General features: G+C 40.5%; 1 pseudogene; it reads right to left on the bottom strand.

Annotated features, from left to right (window-relative positions):
* Positions 1-12,747: 12,747 nt before the first annotated feature.
* Positions 12,748-13,378, bottom strand: LOC104455064 (annotated as a pseudogene).
* Between the last annotated feature and the right edge of the window lie 3,479 nt (positions 13,379-16,857).

Below are 16,857 nucleotides of genomic sequence, written 5' to 3' on the forward strand. Positions count from 1 at the left end.
TTTTTGTAATTTGACATTTTTGTTATTCAGGCCCTTTTCCTTTTACTAAATTGTGTTTCTTTTTCTTAAAATGTCTTGTTAGTTGTGTTAACGTGCTCGTCAAATTTTGATATTTTAATTTTATAATATTGCTACTGACATTTATTTTTTCTATCGTTAGATTATTTTTCTTCATTTTTTCATTTTTAGCATGAATCAATAACATATCAGAGATTTCCTTCAACAAATGAGATGAAAATGTATTTTTACCAATTGAATGCCGTGTTGCTTAGCACACGCTAAGGGAAAATGCAACGGAGGGTTAGCCGCTTTAAAAAATGAAGATTATTTGGGAAGAAGAGGGGAGGGGGTGTAATGGGTAATTGTTGAAAGTTTAGGGACAAACGTCTATTTCCCTGAAATTCGGGGGAGTTTTGGATAATTTTCATAAGATTATTATCATGTTGTGTACAGGACTATTGTGTTTGTGTGTTTATCTCACCTTAGAATTACTTATCTATGCCTCTGGCATTTGCATGCATTTTATGGCATTGCAATATTAACATTTGGATTTACTAGTAATGCATTATGCCTAAACAACATAAGCTCCATTTGGGAACCACTTCCCAAAGCCCTTTGGAGGCCTAAAGGTCCTTGGGCAAATGCCAGCCCGTTTGGCAAAATTTTTGAGCCCCATTCCCCAAATGCCAGCTTTGTGAAGCCGAAAGTCAAGGCGGTGACCCGCCTTGGCTTTCGGCTTTTTCGGCATGCTCACGAGGCACTATTTATATTTTTTTTTCCGAAATTGTCCTCACAAGTTTTTTGTTTTCTCGGTTCTGGCCCTTGTATGCGACACTGTTCATCTTCTTCAGGGAGGTTTGGTTGTCGGCTGAGGGCTAGCAACCGCTAGAGGGATCTTTGGCGGCCGGGGTGTGGCGCGGCGAGCTTTGGGTCGTCGCGACCCGGATCTGGGCGGTAAGCGGTCTTCTTCTTCTTACGCGAGCGGTCGCCGGCGAGCTTCTTCTTCTTCCGATGCGGGTGCGCGACTTCTTGCCCCCGGATGCGGGTCGTGGCGGCGTCATGCGACCCGGCGAGACCCGGATCTAGGGCGGCGAGTCCTCCCGCGACCTCGACGCCCCGGATCTAGGTCGCTGAGGTCGAGGCGGCGTCGTGTGACGTTGCCGCCCCAGATCTAGGGTCGCCGGAGGTCTAGAGGGCGTCGTGCGACCTCGCCGCCCCATCCGGGGTCGCCGAAGGTCGGGGAGGTCGCCGGTGGCCGTTGCCCTTGCTGGTGAATTTTTAAAAATTTTTCTTTTGATAATTTTTTTTACCACAAAAATCCTTTGTACATGTAATTCCCAAATGCCATTTTGCTCAAAGCACTTCACAAAGGACTTTCAAAGTACAATTTACCAAATACGGTGATTGGTCCATTCAATGGTATCAGAGCCACGGTTTCGTTTGTAATATTATCCATTCCATGCACTTGGTAGGTGAATCCAGTGCTGAGAAGATCTTCTTACATCATGTCTACAGAACCAGAAATTCTTGAAGCACCTGTTTCTCTTGCTCCTTCTTCTTCATCTTCAACTCCTCCAGAATTTCGTGTTTCTAATGCTTCTAAGATAGATTATCTTTATGAAGTCTCTTTTAGTGATGAAACCAAGATTTATGAAACTCAACTTCTTCTCATGAACCCTTACTCCGCTTTTGCCAAACCCAACTCATCATTTTCACCTATCCGCTCCATCCGCCAGCTTATTCACCAAACCCCAAAGCAAGTAAAGGAGTACGTCCAGTCCTCCAAATTCGACCAGCATCCTATTCCTGCCACTGAAAAGGAGTACTTTGTTACTCTTCAAATTCCTCCAAAGTTCCCCAGACAATGAGCTCAACAGGGATACACTCATGTCCATTATGGAGCTGTTCGTCTTGCTCTTACCTTTCCTGGTCGTAAAGGTTTGCCAGTTGTGGCAAGAATAGCATTGTTGGATACCAGGTTTCTACAATACCAGCATGCTTGCATCGGTACTGTCCAAACTACTTTGAATGCTGGAACAGTCTTTGTGACTTTGTATCCAAACTTCAACATCGCTCTTTCAGACCTCCAGTTACTTTCTTTTCTGAAAGTCCAAGTCCAGCTCATTGGAGCCCCTCAAATTGCTGACTTTGTAGTTGTAACTCTACATTACCAGATGGTTTATTGAGTGCATAACCATGCACTTGACCTCAACTTCAACAATGGTAATGAAGATGCTTTGTTCATCTCTATGCAGAATGACCAGGCATCCTGTATCCATGTTCCCAGACAGATTTCGAAGGATACATTGGCCAAGCTCCTTCTAGAGACCTGGATTACTACACCAGCATAACAAGTCTTTCCAGTCTACGGACTCAGAGTTCGTACGAAAAAAAGATGGAACTGTTTCCATCAAATTTGGCAAGGAAAAAGAAGAAAGCCCTTCTATCTTCCATACCCTCTTCATGATTGAACCATGTGTTCCTCAATCAATTTCTGGGCCAGACTCAAAAAAGCTTGTTAGACACTTTAACGGTGATGGACATCTTGTCCACTACTACAAAGACAACTATGGGCATTGTTTTTGGGATCCTTTTTGTCAATGTTCCTATTGTACAAAGTCCCCTGACGAGGTAGATCCTTTTGCAAAATCTCCACCTTGAAAGAAAAAGCCAAAGGATAAGATGTACCAAAGGTACTTAAATGGAGATTCATCCGTTGATACTCTTGGTGAGTGTGATAAATACCTGTTCATGGTTTCCTATGCACCGCCTCCACCACCAGAGTACAATATTACACCCCAAGCCTTACCAGATCCACCAAAAACACCCCCACCATCTCCTCCTCAGAAAAAAACAAGCTCTCTCTCTGTGTTATAAGCCAATTCTCAAATGGGCTAAGAAACATTCTTACCCACTTGAAACTCCACTAGAAGCACCACCCACTTCTTCCATTGCCATGTTCCAGGAAACTGATTTTCCCCCTCTTGCCAGAGAAAGTTCTAAACTCTCGTTTCCAGCTTCAGTGGAATTTATCGATCCACATGGCAAATACCGCCATGTTCCTAAGATTCCAACTCCCACTGATGTGGATGAACATGGGAGACAGAGAAAAACTCTCTTTGCTCTTGAAGTTTGTTCTAAATTGGCAATCGAGACTTTGTTGGCACAAAAATGCCTTTAAAGCAATTGATTCCAAGATTGGAAATGTGCAACAAGATCTCCGAAGGTATGATGAAAGCACCAAAAAGATACTTTCGAGTTCCGAGAAAAGGCTTCACGCCTTGGAATCGGGACAGCATCTTGGGTATCATTATCTTGAAAGTCCAAAGCCAGAAATAGAAAAGCTCAAGAGGCAAATCCAACTTCTTGAAGAAGGAAGGTTTAGACCTTTCGATCCATTGGCATCTTCTGTTAGAACCAGGTATTTACCTTCACCGCCACGACATCTATTTTTGCCACTATTCCGTAAGATCCCTACAGAAGAGAACCCGACATGGCAGAAATACGAAATTGTCTCAAGGCCCTGCAGAAGGACAAAGGAAAAGAAAAAAAATACCGCATACAGAATCAAGTTCGATTGTTATAAGAGAAAGATCGGATCAGATGATGTTATCCAACCTATTAGAATCATTTCTAAAGGATTTGGGTACTCGGGAACCTGAACTTGTTACTCAACAACCCGATCCCCGTTATTCCGAAAAGCAGCTTTTGTTCCCAGTTGAACACACTACTCCTGAGACTGAATCAGATTCAGCATCTCTTTCCCCTTCTTCATCTTTCTCCATTCCTACAGTTGATTCTCTCCCTATTGCCCCAGTAACTTCATCAATATTCATGGGTGATCCTCCTGATGATGAAATGGAATCAAACTATTCTGAGTCAGAAAATGTTCAGACGAACAATTCTGCTCAGCATTTGTCCATAGCATCAAAACAGTTCTTCACCATCAATGATATTCCTTATCATAAATGGTCACAAAGACTTGAAGACTTTCATACATGGTTGAATACTCAGTCCATTACCAACCATGATATGAATGATGTCCTTTACAACTTTGTTACAAGATTCACGGGCAACCTCAAACTTTGGTGGCAATCAATTTCTGAACAGGACCAGATTCATTTCCTAATGTCACCAAACTTCGGCCATGCCATCACTCTCTTATATCATGTATTTGTGGGAAAACCCACTAATCTCATAGAGATGAAAAGAAGTTTTTCGAACGAAAATGCTGCTCCCTCTAGAAGAAGCATCTTGATAAGCATTATCGAATAATGCTTCAGCTTTTTTATCAGATTGGTGCAGATCCGAATTTAAAGCATGTTCTCCTTACTTCCATCCTTAAGGAACTATCCCAGATGGTTGAAAGATCGTTCTTTGGAAAACAAAGGAGAGTACAAGATATTCCCTTGGGAGAAATACAGCAAGAAGTCCACCTGTGCCTAGAAGAATTATGCTTAAAGCGCCAGATGATCCGTACATACATCACAGATGACAAACGCCTTGAATCGCCTTGCTCTCGCCTTGTTAAAAATCAAATGCTCCAAGCAAGACTGTGATGGTACTTGTGGTAAGTACTCTCAAAAAAGAAATATTACAAGAAGTTTTGGATAAACAAATCCAAACATGGTTCCAAGCATTTCCGGAAAAAGAAGAAATGGCGATACCTACGCAAAAGGAAGGATCCACAAGCCACAAGAAATCAAACCGTTGCTATATCGCAACTAGAAAGGACATTTTGCCAAAACGTCCTCGGGCGAGAAATGTCGGAATCATCTAATTCATCACATTGAGAATGAAACAGGCATTTCTCTTGAAAATGATGATATTGAATCCCTATTCTCCGCTGATGAAGAGCCATCTCGAACAAACTCTTTGTGCCGTTCCTCTTACCAAATTTCCAAAGAAACTAAGTTAGACTCGAGTCCGAAGACATTTTTCATATATCCCCCACATTTTCGGAACCAAATCTTGACATCTCCTCAAGTCAAACTCACTGTCCCCATTTCCCAGTGAAAATTCTCATCTCAAAGTTTGCCAAGCCAATCACTGTTATTGCTCTCATTGATACTGGAGCAAGTTGCTCCATTTTAGATACTAAAGTACTACCTGAAGAATACTGGACTCCCTATATCCGATATTTCAATTCCGCCTCTGGAGATACTTTCTCCACAAATGTTAGAACCACTCCCGTAACTGTCAAGTTCTTCCCTCAGTGTTCCATAACAGCAAAAATCTTTGGATCAAACCTCCCCAATAAAGATATGATAATTGGGTGGGATATCATGACTCAAATCTCTTAGCTTCGTATCATTCCAGGAAAAAGGTCTTAGGTACAAAGACTAATTCTCTGAATTTGTCAATATTTAGAGACTCTTTTCCATTCAGATGAGTCTATTAGATCCAATCATACAAAAGTTGTTAGAATCTTGTTCGGAATCCCATTCAGAATTCGCTAAGAAATGTTCCAATCATTTATGGAAAAATCCAGAGTTCTTTGTTCGTCTTCCCTTTAAGAAGAATGAAGATATAAATTCAACTAAGGCGAGTCACATGGGAATGAACCCAGAACATTTGGCTTTAGCTCAAAGGGAATGCTCGATTATTACAACAAGGCCTTCTTGAAATTTCTGATTCTCAATGGGCCTGTGAAGCCTTTTATGTCAATAAGCGTTCGAGCAAAACATGGGAAAAATGAGATTGGTAATCAACTATCAACCTCTCAACCTTTTTCTCCAAGATGATAAATTCCTTTACCATCCGAGAGACTCTCTTTTGCTGGTTTAACTAAGGCCCATATCTATTCCAAATTCGATCTCAAAGCTGGATTTTGGCAATTGGGCATACATCCTGAAGACAGATCCAAGACAAGATTCTATATCCCAAACCAGCACTTCCAGTGGAAAGTACTTCCTTTTGGCTTAAATGTAGCACCATCCCTTTTCCAAAAGGCCATGTGTCGTATTTTCCAACCAATCTTATCAAGTGCAGCCATATACATTGATGACATTCTGCTCTACAGTCCTGACGAGCAGTCACACTGCCAACTCCTTAAGCAATTTGGAGAAATCGTGAAGAAGCATGGTATCATGCTTTCTCAAAGAAAGATGAATATTGCCCAGACAAAAATTGAATTTCTTGGTATGCACCTTAACAAAGGTACATATTATCCAGGGCCACATATCGATCAAGAGTTATTGAAGTTTCCTGAAGATAACTTCACTACAAAACAAGTTCAACAATTTCTTGGGATAATCAATTATCTTAGGGATTTTGTCCCAAACATTGCAAAGCTTCCGATTCCTTTGCAATCCATGCTAAAGAAGAATCCCCCACCTTGGGGAAAACCCAGACTAAAGCGATTCTTGAGCTTAAGGAGATTATGCGAATCTCCCACCATTGCAAATACCATCAACAGGAAAAAGAATTCTTCAAACCGATGCCAGTGATGAACACTGGGCAGCCATCCTGTTCGAAGAAATTGATGGTAAGAGACACCTTTGTGCTCACAAAAGTGGAAAGTTTTCTCCCACTGAAATGCATTACCATTCCACTTTCAAAGAAATCTTAGCAGTAAAAAATGGAATAAAAAAGTTTGAGTTTCATCTCATCGGCCATCACTTCCTGGTAGAATTAGACATGGCATCTTTCCTCGATGACCAAGTTTAAACAAGCAGATTCCAAATTCCCAACTCCTTCGATGGGCTGAATGGTTCTCAAAATACTCATTTGAAACCAAACATATTCCTGGAAAAAAGAATGTGCTTGCTGACTTCTTATCAAGGCCAAAAGCACCAGCTGAAATCAACATGCACATCAAGAGGCATGCTTCCCATATGCTCAATCATGGAGTGAAATACAAGATTGAGAATATCAAAGATTTGCAAAGCTGGAAATATCCCTAGGAGATTATTAAGCAAATCGAATGACAGCCTTCTTTGAGAACTTGGAAAATCTCATGTGGCAAAGTCATACAGACTTATTCAGATTCAATGGAGGTTCGATTCTTTATCCTTTTGGGTTAAATATAAATTATCCATTCATTCATCCTCTTATTTGGAAGGAAGATGATTTCCCTGAACAGCTAAAGACGTTATTGTGGTACTTAACCAATAAGTACTTGATATCCATTGAAATTCTAACCAGAAGGTTCATTGCCAACCTCACCAGGATATTCTTACTTGGAAGAAATGTTGAAAAAGAAAGTGATAAGAATCTCTTAGACTTTCTTAACTGGTTTTATTCTCCTACTTACTGGAAACAACTCTTGGAAAAGGAATTGAGAACCATGACACCGAATCCTGAAGTCCATACCATCCTGTTTTTCAGACGTCCATGGCATTTTTTCACAAACAATGGGAGAATCATTAATGCCTCACAGGAAATAGGAACCACATCCTATAAACCTCACTTGGACAGTCGAGAAGCACAAATTCACAAATCTTATCCAAGATCTGTTAGATTTTGTGAACACGAATATTGAGAACTCTAGAGAATCCTGTGCCAGGAAAACAAAACCATTCCCGAAAATGTTTGGAATAATGTACCCACTACGTGGGATCATTATGACCTAGCACCAGAAGCTAAGGAAGCACTCGGACAATACAGACAAGCTACATCGTCCCAAGAGCATGAAATGACAAGCGAAGATGACATTGTCCAATCCACCCAGGACCCCTATGCACGCTTTGGAGGCCCTCTGTCCCAGGATCCCTACGAACAGGGACCTTCGTCCTTATTCCAAAGCATGAATACATCTTTCTATGCACAGCCATCCAACTGGCCTTAGCCAAGAATTCATGCCGACACTTAAGAAAATGAAAATACCAACTAGGCTGAAGAAGAAGCATCACATTGGGCTCTTGAAGAAGCATCCTCATCACGAAGCCTAAACTAAATCCTTTCACCTGAAGACCTTGAAGCCCTTGAATAGAAATACGAGGCACATCTCCTAGAAGACAGCTCAGATGACTCAGTCTATAGCTACAATGCTCGTGACGGACGAGACCGTTAAGTCCGTACATTTTCACAGTAGCAAGTCACTGTTCACTTTTACTGTAGCACTAGGCTAGGGAAAGTACTGTTCACGCAATACCATCGTTCATAGTGTGCGAATAATTCCCTCTCGGATTTCCGGTGCCTCTATTTGTATCCGGACCCATGAGCTTGGTCCTTGTTCGTTTGTGACCTCTAATCGTCTATAAAAGGTGAGGATGATGTATTGTGAAAACACCTTTGAGTTAAAGGTATTTGCATTTTCCTAAAGATTTTCCCCAAAAATGATTCCCAAACGCACCCATAGTTGATGAAGATGATGTGACCCGGTCAATGGCATGGCATTGTAGAATGGGAGGGTAGAAAATAATCAATTTTATTGTTCATAATTATACGTGTTATGACTTATTGTTGCCGGGACCCTCCTTATGTAAACTCCAAAGCAGCTCAATAAATTGCTAGGTGGGTGCAAATAATCCCCTTGCGAGGTAGCGCTTTCTTGGCACAATTCCTCTCAAGTCATACAGTTCCTATCTTCATTCTCTCATTGTTATGTTCATTATGTCAATGGGCCGGTTTCACTTATGCAATAGCCCATCTTATTTCTCAAACCAGAATCTTTTAGACTCGAAAGCTTAGTTATTCTAGATTCATCTAAAACCCGTTATCACTATATTTTCTTTTATAAACTGCTTTACGATCTTTTAATATAAAAGTCAAATAAAATCATGATAAAGCAAGTAAAACATGAAAAAGTAAACATCCCAATCCGTATCGAGCAACATTACATGATATCTTATTATAAAATTCCGAGCAGATCCCCGTGAACTATGAATATATTCCTTAATTTAAATGACATGAAATAAATTTTAAGTATGACAAGATGAAATTAATAATAAAAATAAACTTATCTAATTCATATAATGCACGTAACACCTAAATATTTTTATTATCGTTTCATTATTTTTTTAACGCAATAAAACCATCTTAACATCCCGAAGAGAAGGAACGCCCAAAATGAATACAAGAAAAGGTTACGGGTGGAAATTTTCCCACTCTTTTTGATCTTTCGGTTTTCCCGGACCTGCGAAATAGACATTAGAAAATCTGCCAAAACGGGAACATTAAGATGCTATGCGTGCTGAAATTTAATAAAGAAAAATATCTACGTGACTATCCTTAATAGAACTAAGATTTTGGGCATATAAAGTTCCCGAATTATGCTTGGCAATCCTAGATCGACCCTAAATCAAGTACCCACGCAAATATCAATTAAAACAATGCAAACTCAGTCAAATCAAAATAGAATTAACGAACTATTTATTTGCATCGGAAATAACTAAAACGGCGCAAGCTGCGACATCAATTGCAACAGATTCACACAAAAAGTGAATCAAAATTAAACCCAAGTTCGGATTAAGCCATATTCATGACAAGTCGCTCAGTGTCCTCGGTTCGGGTTGTGAATGCATTCACGGACAAATACTTGGACAAGACCAAAGCAAATCGTTAGTAGGCTCATGCAATTGAATTAATCGAACGATTGGAAACCAAAAATTCAGGTTTTTACCTGGCAAAACGGCACGAACGCCGGCCGAAATTCCTTCTAGACTGGGATCGGGTGTGTTCTGATTTCGACCGTGTTCCCCTTTGGTCGATCGTCTGTCGTTCGCTGGTTGCTCTTGTGCATGAGTTCCACTTGTGCTTTTTCCTCCAATTCCCCAGGTTCAGCCAAGCAGCTCACTCCACGATTTTCTTCTTGTTTGTATTCCTTTCTTTGACTTCGTGGTTTCGTGCTTTTGCTGAATGTCTTCTTGCCTGAGTGTGCGTGAGTGAGAGTCCTTTCGTATGAATACATATTGCCAATCTGTGTATTCATACGATATGGTTTTTTATTTCTCATCCTTTCCTCCCTTGTAATCAGCAGAATTCCCTTCCTTTGTGTTTTTTACTTTCCTAATACTGCACATGCATTTTTTCCTCCAAGCGAAAAGAAGAGAGGAAGTGGTAGAAATCTCCATAGGGTCCAGCCTCATGTGGGGTTGGTCTTGAAAATTCCAATGACCTTAAGGCCCATTTCTTCTCAATTCAAGCTTATTTCCATTGTCGGGCCAATGAAATTCATAACTGGGCCTCTGTTTCATTTGACGTGGACATGTTATTCCTAAATAATTAATGTCTCTATCATCTAAATGTAGTCAAAATGCGAATGCAAGGATATACAATATCGATATTTTTGTTTAGGAGTCAGATTTTTTTCATTATCATTGAATTCAATCAATAATTTTTATAAAATGTATTAGAGATCTTTAGGCAAAAGTATGGAATCGACAATAGTTTTGTTCTCAAGATAGTTTTGTTGTTTACAACATCTCTTGATAATAAGTATAAATCCTTAATAGTTTAGGACATGTCTCAACTGACTTTTACTATTACCTTTTTTTGTTGTTATTAATTTAAACCTTGTAATGCATGCATTTAACCTAAAATATTTGAAATTTTCACAACATGGAAATGTTGATGTGTAGGGTGACATATAATCTTTTCAAATATTTTAAAACCTAAATAATATTTTAAATTTTGATTGGAAAATATGGGGAAGCCAACAAGCTTTTTGTTCTTTTTCTTTCATCTATTTTAGTGACTCCTCGGAGAGAACATATAACTTTCATATAAAGGACGGGAAAATTGCTAAAAAGTCCTAGACTTATTGTAATTTTGCCAATTAGTTAAACCTTTTGAAAATTTGTCAATTGAGTTAATCTAGTCAATTTTAACCACAAATTGATAACATGAACACTCACCATTCTATATAGCATGATCAATGCTGATGTGGACATTTTTAATGATATTTTGATATTTTTAATGATTTTTTTCCTTTTATTTACTATTGCTTTTTGGTTTTTGGAGTGATCACTAGCAAGGGCTCACTGGCCAACCCTTACCGGCTCTGGGTGAGGGCCACAACACCCTCGCCTTTGCAACCGGTAGGCGAGGGCTACTAGTCCTTGCTATAGCTGATGAGGGGTTGGCGGCTCTCATCAGCTAAAGCGAGGGCTCTCATCAGCTAAAGCGAGAGTGTATGATCCCTTGCTTAGAGCCAGCGAGGGTTGTTGACCCTCACCAACCATCACTCCAAAAAAAAAAAAGGGTAAAAAAGCCATAAAAAAATAAAATAAAGAAGTATCAAAATGTTATTTGAAAATGTCCAAGTCAACGCCAATTGTGTTACGTAGTACAACTAGTGTCCATGTTAGACCGTGCCTCAGAAGCCACCTAACCCTTGTAGTTGAGCCTTTGCGTACTTCATTAGTTGAGGCTGGGTGGCTGCTCGCGGTGGCCATAACCCTTTGGGTCAAGGTCACTCATGAACGCGTGAATGTGACGGAGGCACAACACGAGGTTCGCGGCAGTGGCAGAGGCATTCAGGACTCAGGAGGTGGGAAATAGAGAGGGGGTTGGGATTATCTAGGAATCTTTACATTAGGTCTTAGTTGAGATTCTAGTTATGACAATCAAGAGGAAGTTGATGCATTGTTTGCGATTTCAATTCTATGTCTATACCTAATCATGGGGCCGGCGATCCATGGACCTGCTAGGACCCGAGTTACATGGGCCAGGTGGTCGAGTTTGAGTATGGGCATTTAATGAGAAAGTTCGGCCCAGCCTGAAGATTTGTATATAGACCATAAAAATTTAGGTCTGAACTTAAGATCTTGTCCAATCCAAATCTATCCAATGATCACCTCTACTCAAGTCCCCATATATTAAACCATTAATTCCATGACAACATTATTTGGTGATTTATTTCAATTACGTGCAAGCATTGTGACCGGAATTGTTGCTTATGGCATTACTTTCCCAACCCTTATGTGCTTAAAATTAGGTCTCAATTTTTACAATGTAATCTCCTTTTTTTTTTGCCGGTCTTTTGTATGACCTTAATTCCAAGGATTTTCCTTGGGAACATACGTAAGACTGGCAAAAATAATAAAAGAAAAGCAGAGATTACATTGTAACAATTGAGACCTTAACTTTTAAGCGCACAAGTGTTGTGAAAGTCATACAGCAATTGCTTGGTTTTGTTGAAGTATTTGACTGTTTTGAGTGAGCTTATCAATCGGAGTTCGTCAAATAATTTTAGAGTCAAGCTTGTTGTTTAAGAGAATTCACCGGGGTCTTAATATTCACAATGATCTCTCTCTCTCTCTCTCTCTCTCTCTCTCTATATATATATATATATATATATATGCTTAAAGAGCTATAGATATTAACATATAGAAATGTTTTGTGTAGCTAAAAACAATACCTACGGTTCGAAAGAATAGCAAAACAACTGCATTCGCGATAACTATTTCACTCAAATTCTCTTATCCCTAACCATTTACTTTTTGCATACTATAATAAAGTGCATTTGTTATTTTAGCATAGCATCACCAATGCTTTAAATGTTGTTACAATGATGATACTTAAGTTTGGAAATTGTTTAAAATTTCAAAATCAATCAATTCACCCGTTCGCTCTTGATCGTCATAACTAGGATCTCTCCCAAGACACCAAGTAAAGATCCTAATTTTCGATAAAAATCGAATGCTCAAAAAGGTAATGTATAATAGTCTATGGATGGTTCGAAGCCAAACGTGTACTATGCCCAATCATTAGGGTTTTGTGTAATTTCTCTTCATCTTATTATGCATCTGTCGGAGAGCTAGTACTCTCTAAATTAAGTTCCATCAATCTCACTTCCTGTGTTTACACCGTTGACCAAGTCACATCCTCATCACCTACATTCTTATCAAGCCCTAAAGCACTCCATACGGCGTCCGAGCCATCGACGATGTTGTTTTGGCAGGGCGGCTGGTAAGCATGGCTCTCACAGCACCCATTCATTGAGTCACATTGGTCCACCACTTTGGCCGTCACGCTGCTTCCGGTCTTAATCGACGTTATCTGGATCATCTTCCTGCAACGTGATTGGTTATCAAAGCACCCCGTCGATAGAGCGAGGATTCGCTCTGTGTTCTTGTGATATTGCTCATCGCACTGAGACGGGGCTCCCCCATCACCGCCTTGGCTGAAATCGTTGTTCGTCAGGATGGCACAGGTCGAGGAAGTTACCGGGGGCGAGCAAGTGAACGTCGGATAAACATGCCGTCGCACTGGAGATTGCCTGAGGAGTCGCATTCCTCCATCGTCGGATGTTGGCACAGATTGACCGCCGCCCTAAATTGGGGTCGTCGCTGCACATTCCGTTGATGCAGATTAATTGGCCTTGGCAGTCGCCGAGGGTTTGACATGGGCCATTACATGAGGAGGTGGCATGCGAATTGGTGCTCAAGACCACCAGCAAAAGGGCAATCGACATCATCCCAACGAGCTCCATCTTCAAAATATGTAGGATTTTTCTACGATGAATTGGAGTTTTGGCAAAGAAAACGATGGAGTTAGAACGTATATATAGCGAAATAATTTGGTGATAGGGACAGAGATTTTTGAAGATCCTCATGTTGAGTGCTGTCATGCCTCAATCCTCAGACATATGCACATCCCTTACCTTGGTCGATTTTAAATGCGATATTCCAGGACTAAGTATCGCCGACCCTTTCATTTAAAATAAGCATATTTGGAAGCAATTATAAATCCCTAGACAATAAAACAATGTGATAGAAAAACATGACCATATTTTTCATACTGAAAATTCACAACCACACTTTTATACAAACACTTCATAGTATTCTACAATACTATATACATAAGTTTGATCTAACATCTATTCGCATACTAACAAGGTTTGACAAAACAAGATGGGATCTCAGTCCTCATCCGAGTCGTACTCGGCATCATCATCCCGATCCTCTTCAGACTCTTTTTCACTAAGCTCGTTTCCTTCAAGCTCTTCGTCTTTTTCTGGCTCATCGTTCTCTCCTGGTTCCTCCTCCTCAGGCTCATCTAGGAGCCTGAAATGGTTATACAATAACCATTGAGACAACGTCTCAGCAAGTTCTACCCCCTAAGATTCGATTAGTAAACCAATACGCTAACCGAGTTGCCTATACACGTACAGGTTAGAGGACTTACCTTGGTCTCAGATCCTACCTGCATATTAGCACAGTTCAATCGGTACCCTAGCAATCACATCAAAGATCGATATTTTGATCAATCGACCTAGTCGATTACAAGTCAATCGGACCATTCATTGGTCATTTCAATTCAATCAATCAATTTACAATATCAGATCAAAGCAATAATCAATCGACCTAGTCGACTACATGTCAGTTGGACTATTTCTAGGTCATTCAGTCCATCCCATATAACCTCCAATAATACACTTAGTCACAGAGCTCCATTAATACTCTCAGGCGTCGTTTTTGCCAAGGTGACATAAGTAACAGACATTATACGTGCGTTTTTTAAGGTGCCATTTTCGCCAATGATATTCCTCATCACCGAACCATGCCTATCATAGATTACAGACAGTTTACGTGCGTTCTTTAAGGCGTCGTTTTCACACAGTGATATCTTTAATCACCGAACACGCCTGTCTATATTTTGTACCTGATCGGTCTTAGTCAAGAAAATATCCAGTTCACTCTCACGATTCTTTCCGCTTTACAACTCACAAAAGCATTATAAATGCTAAATAACCATACTCGGCCATCTACTGATCAATAATTCAATTTCACTCAATTTCAATCAATTTAGGAATAATTCCTCTAATTGCACAATTAATTCAATTCAAAGACAATGTAGAGCTCAAATAAATAAACGGACTGCACCACGATAATCGGCACGAAAATTTGGTCGTTGGCTAGCCCCGCTAATTTCTGGAAAATAAATAAATAAATAATAAATTTCGAAAATTCATAAATAAATATTAAAAATCCAATTTAGGCCTGTAATACCTAATTGAAGCCCGATAAGGGTCAGGAAAAATCCCGAGATGCATTCAATAAATAGAAGTAGTCTCTATTGGCTAATTACACGAACCAAACACCTAACATGCATCATTAAGTCATTAATTAAATTACTCTAAACTAATCTAACCACCTAATTGCACTTAATTAAATCTAATCAACCCTTAAGCATAATTAGCAAACTAAGAAAGTAAAACTCACTTGATTGAAAGCGGAGACCAAATCACCGTGACGGCGGCCGAACTTGGGCTCGTGACGACACTCAAGAGCTTGGACTGGGCCTAGAATTGGCCCAACAAATCTCAGTCCAAACTGAGATTTATTAAAGTGTCAGACCGGGCTTGGCTTCGGGCTTGGGCTGCTTCATGGGTCTCAAGTGGACTTCAAAATCACGGGCTTTGCTGGCTTCTTGGGCTGCTGACAGGTGAAGATGGGCTGCTGCAAAGAACACTGGCCCGGGCTGATGCGGCTAACTTGCAGGCTGAAGTTCACTTGGGCCGAATTGCTGCAAACTTTCAAGGGCCAAACAAGAGAAGCAGGTGGGCTGGCTTCTTGCTAGCTGGGCCACGAACAAGGGAATTGACGCTGGACTTATGGACTGAGCCGTGAAGATACACGGAGAAACGTTTCGCTGGGGGAGATGGGCTTCAACGTGGCAGCTGGCGACAAAGAACCGTGGAGAGTTGCTTCGGTCGGTGGCTTTGTGGGTTGTTGAAGTTGACCGAACAAGGAAGCAGCAAGGAGCTGCTGGCGAGACACGGACGAAGCTGCTGGACGAGTGGCATCTTGGTGGAATTCTCGGGCTTCTTTAGTCAGCAAAATCGGAAGTCTACAAAGGAAGTGAAAGCAGGCTGATTCGGCAGGCTTACTTCCCGGTGGGTCGTGTCGGAAGCTGGGGTTGTCTTTGTGGAGATGAAGAGACGAGGCAACGTTGGTTTTAATTAAAAGAAAACAAGCAAGGGCGGTCAACAAATGAAGCTTCGGTGAGATGAGTGTTGACCGAAGAAGACAAGATTTAGTGGAGATGGCAGAAGAAATTTCGGCAAATGAAAGAAAGGTGAAAGAGAACAACCCATAAGCAGAGAGAGATTCGGTTGAGGGGGCCTTCGATGGATGAAAAAAAAAAATTAAAAGAACAGAAGCAGAGGAGAGGGAGAATCGAAGATGGCAATGCGTGAAGGGAGGGGCGGTGGTCAAGACGTGTGACGGAAGCTTGCGGGAGAGGAAGCCCAAAAGTCCAAATAAATATCTCACACTCATCATGATTTTGGCCTCAAAAGTCCTTAAGCTTATCTACTTGGTCTCATAATACTTTCTCAACATTTTAATCCCACAATTAATCAATTTTGATGCCCAAAAGTTGCACCCCCATCAAGCTCCGAATTTCATGCATCTTAGGCTTCAATTTCTTTATCAAATTTCCCAAATTTGATGTCCAATGATGTAGAAGAAAAAGGCCATACCATTTTTGCAAGTCCCCGACACCCAAAGGCTCGGCTTGGAGGTCCAAATTTCCTTTAATTTGGCTCGTGAATTTCCACTAATTTCCCACAACTTCCGAATCAAATTTCCGTAAAAATCTCGGAATCTATGAAAATTATTCGGAGGATGAGTTGACGTTCCTAAAATAGATTGTGACAAGACAGAACTTTCAATTTCTGAAATTGGACTTAAATTGACAGTTAATTTCCATTTAATGCGTTTTTAGCGTGCCCTAGACTACTAGGTAGCTTTCAGAAATTTTTAGTGCACATGACCCGTGGTCGATTTTCTTCGAGCCACAATGAACCCACTTGACTCATTAGCGACTCTTGATTGTCGTGAAAATTTCGAGGATTCAATTACGGACACATGGTACTAAAATAACAGTAAAATCAGATTAGTGCCGATCGACGAGAATTTTCCAATTTAGTGGAGTCAGCCACGATCGGCCACACATTTTAGTCGA

This window comes from Eucalyptus grandis, chromosome 9, assembly GCF_016545825.1.
Source record: "Eucalyptus grandis isolate ANBG69807.140 chromosome 9, ASM1654582v1, whole genome shotgun sequence".
Lineage (NCBI taxonomy): Eukaryota > Viridiplantae > Streptophyta > Magnoliopsida > Myrtales > Myrtaceae > Eucalyptus > Eucalyptus grandis.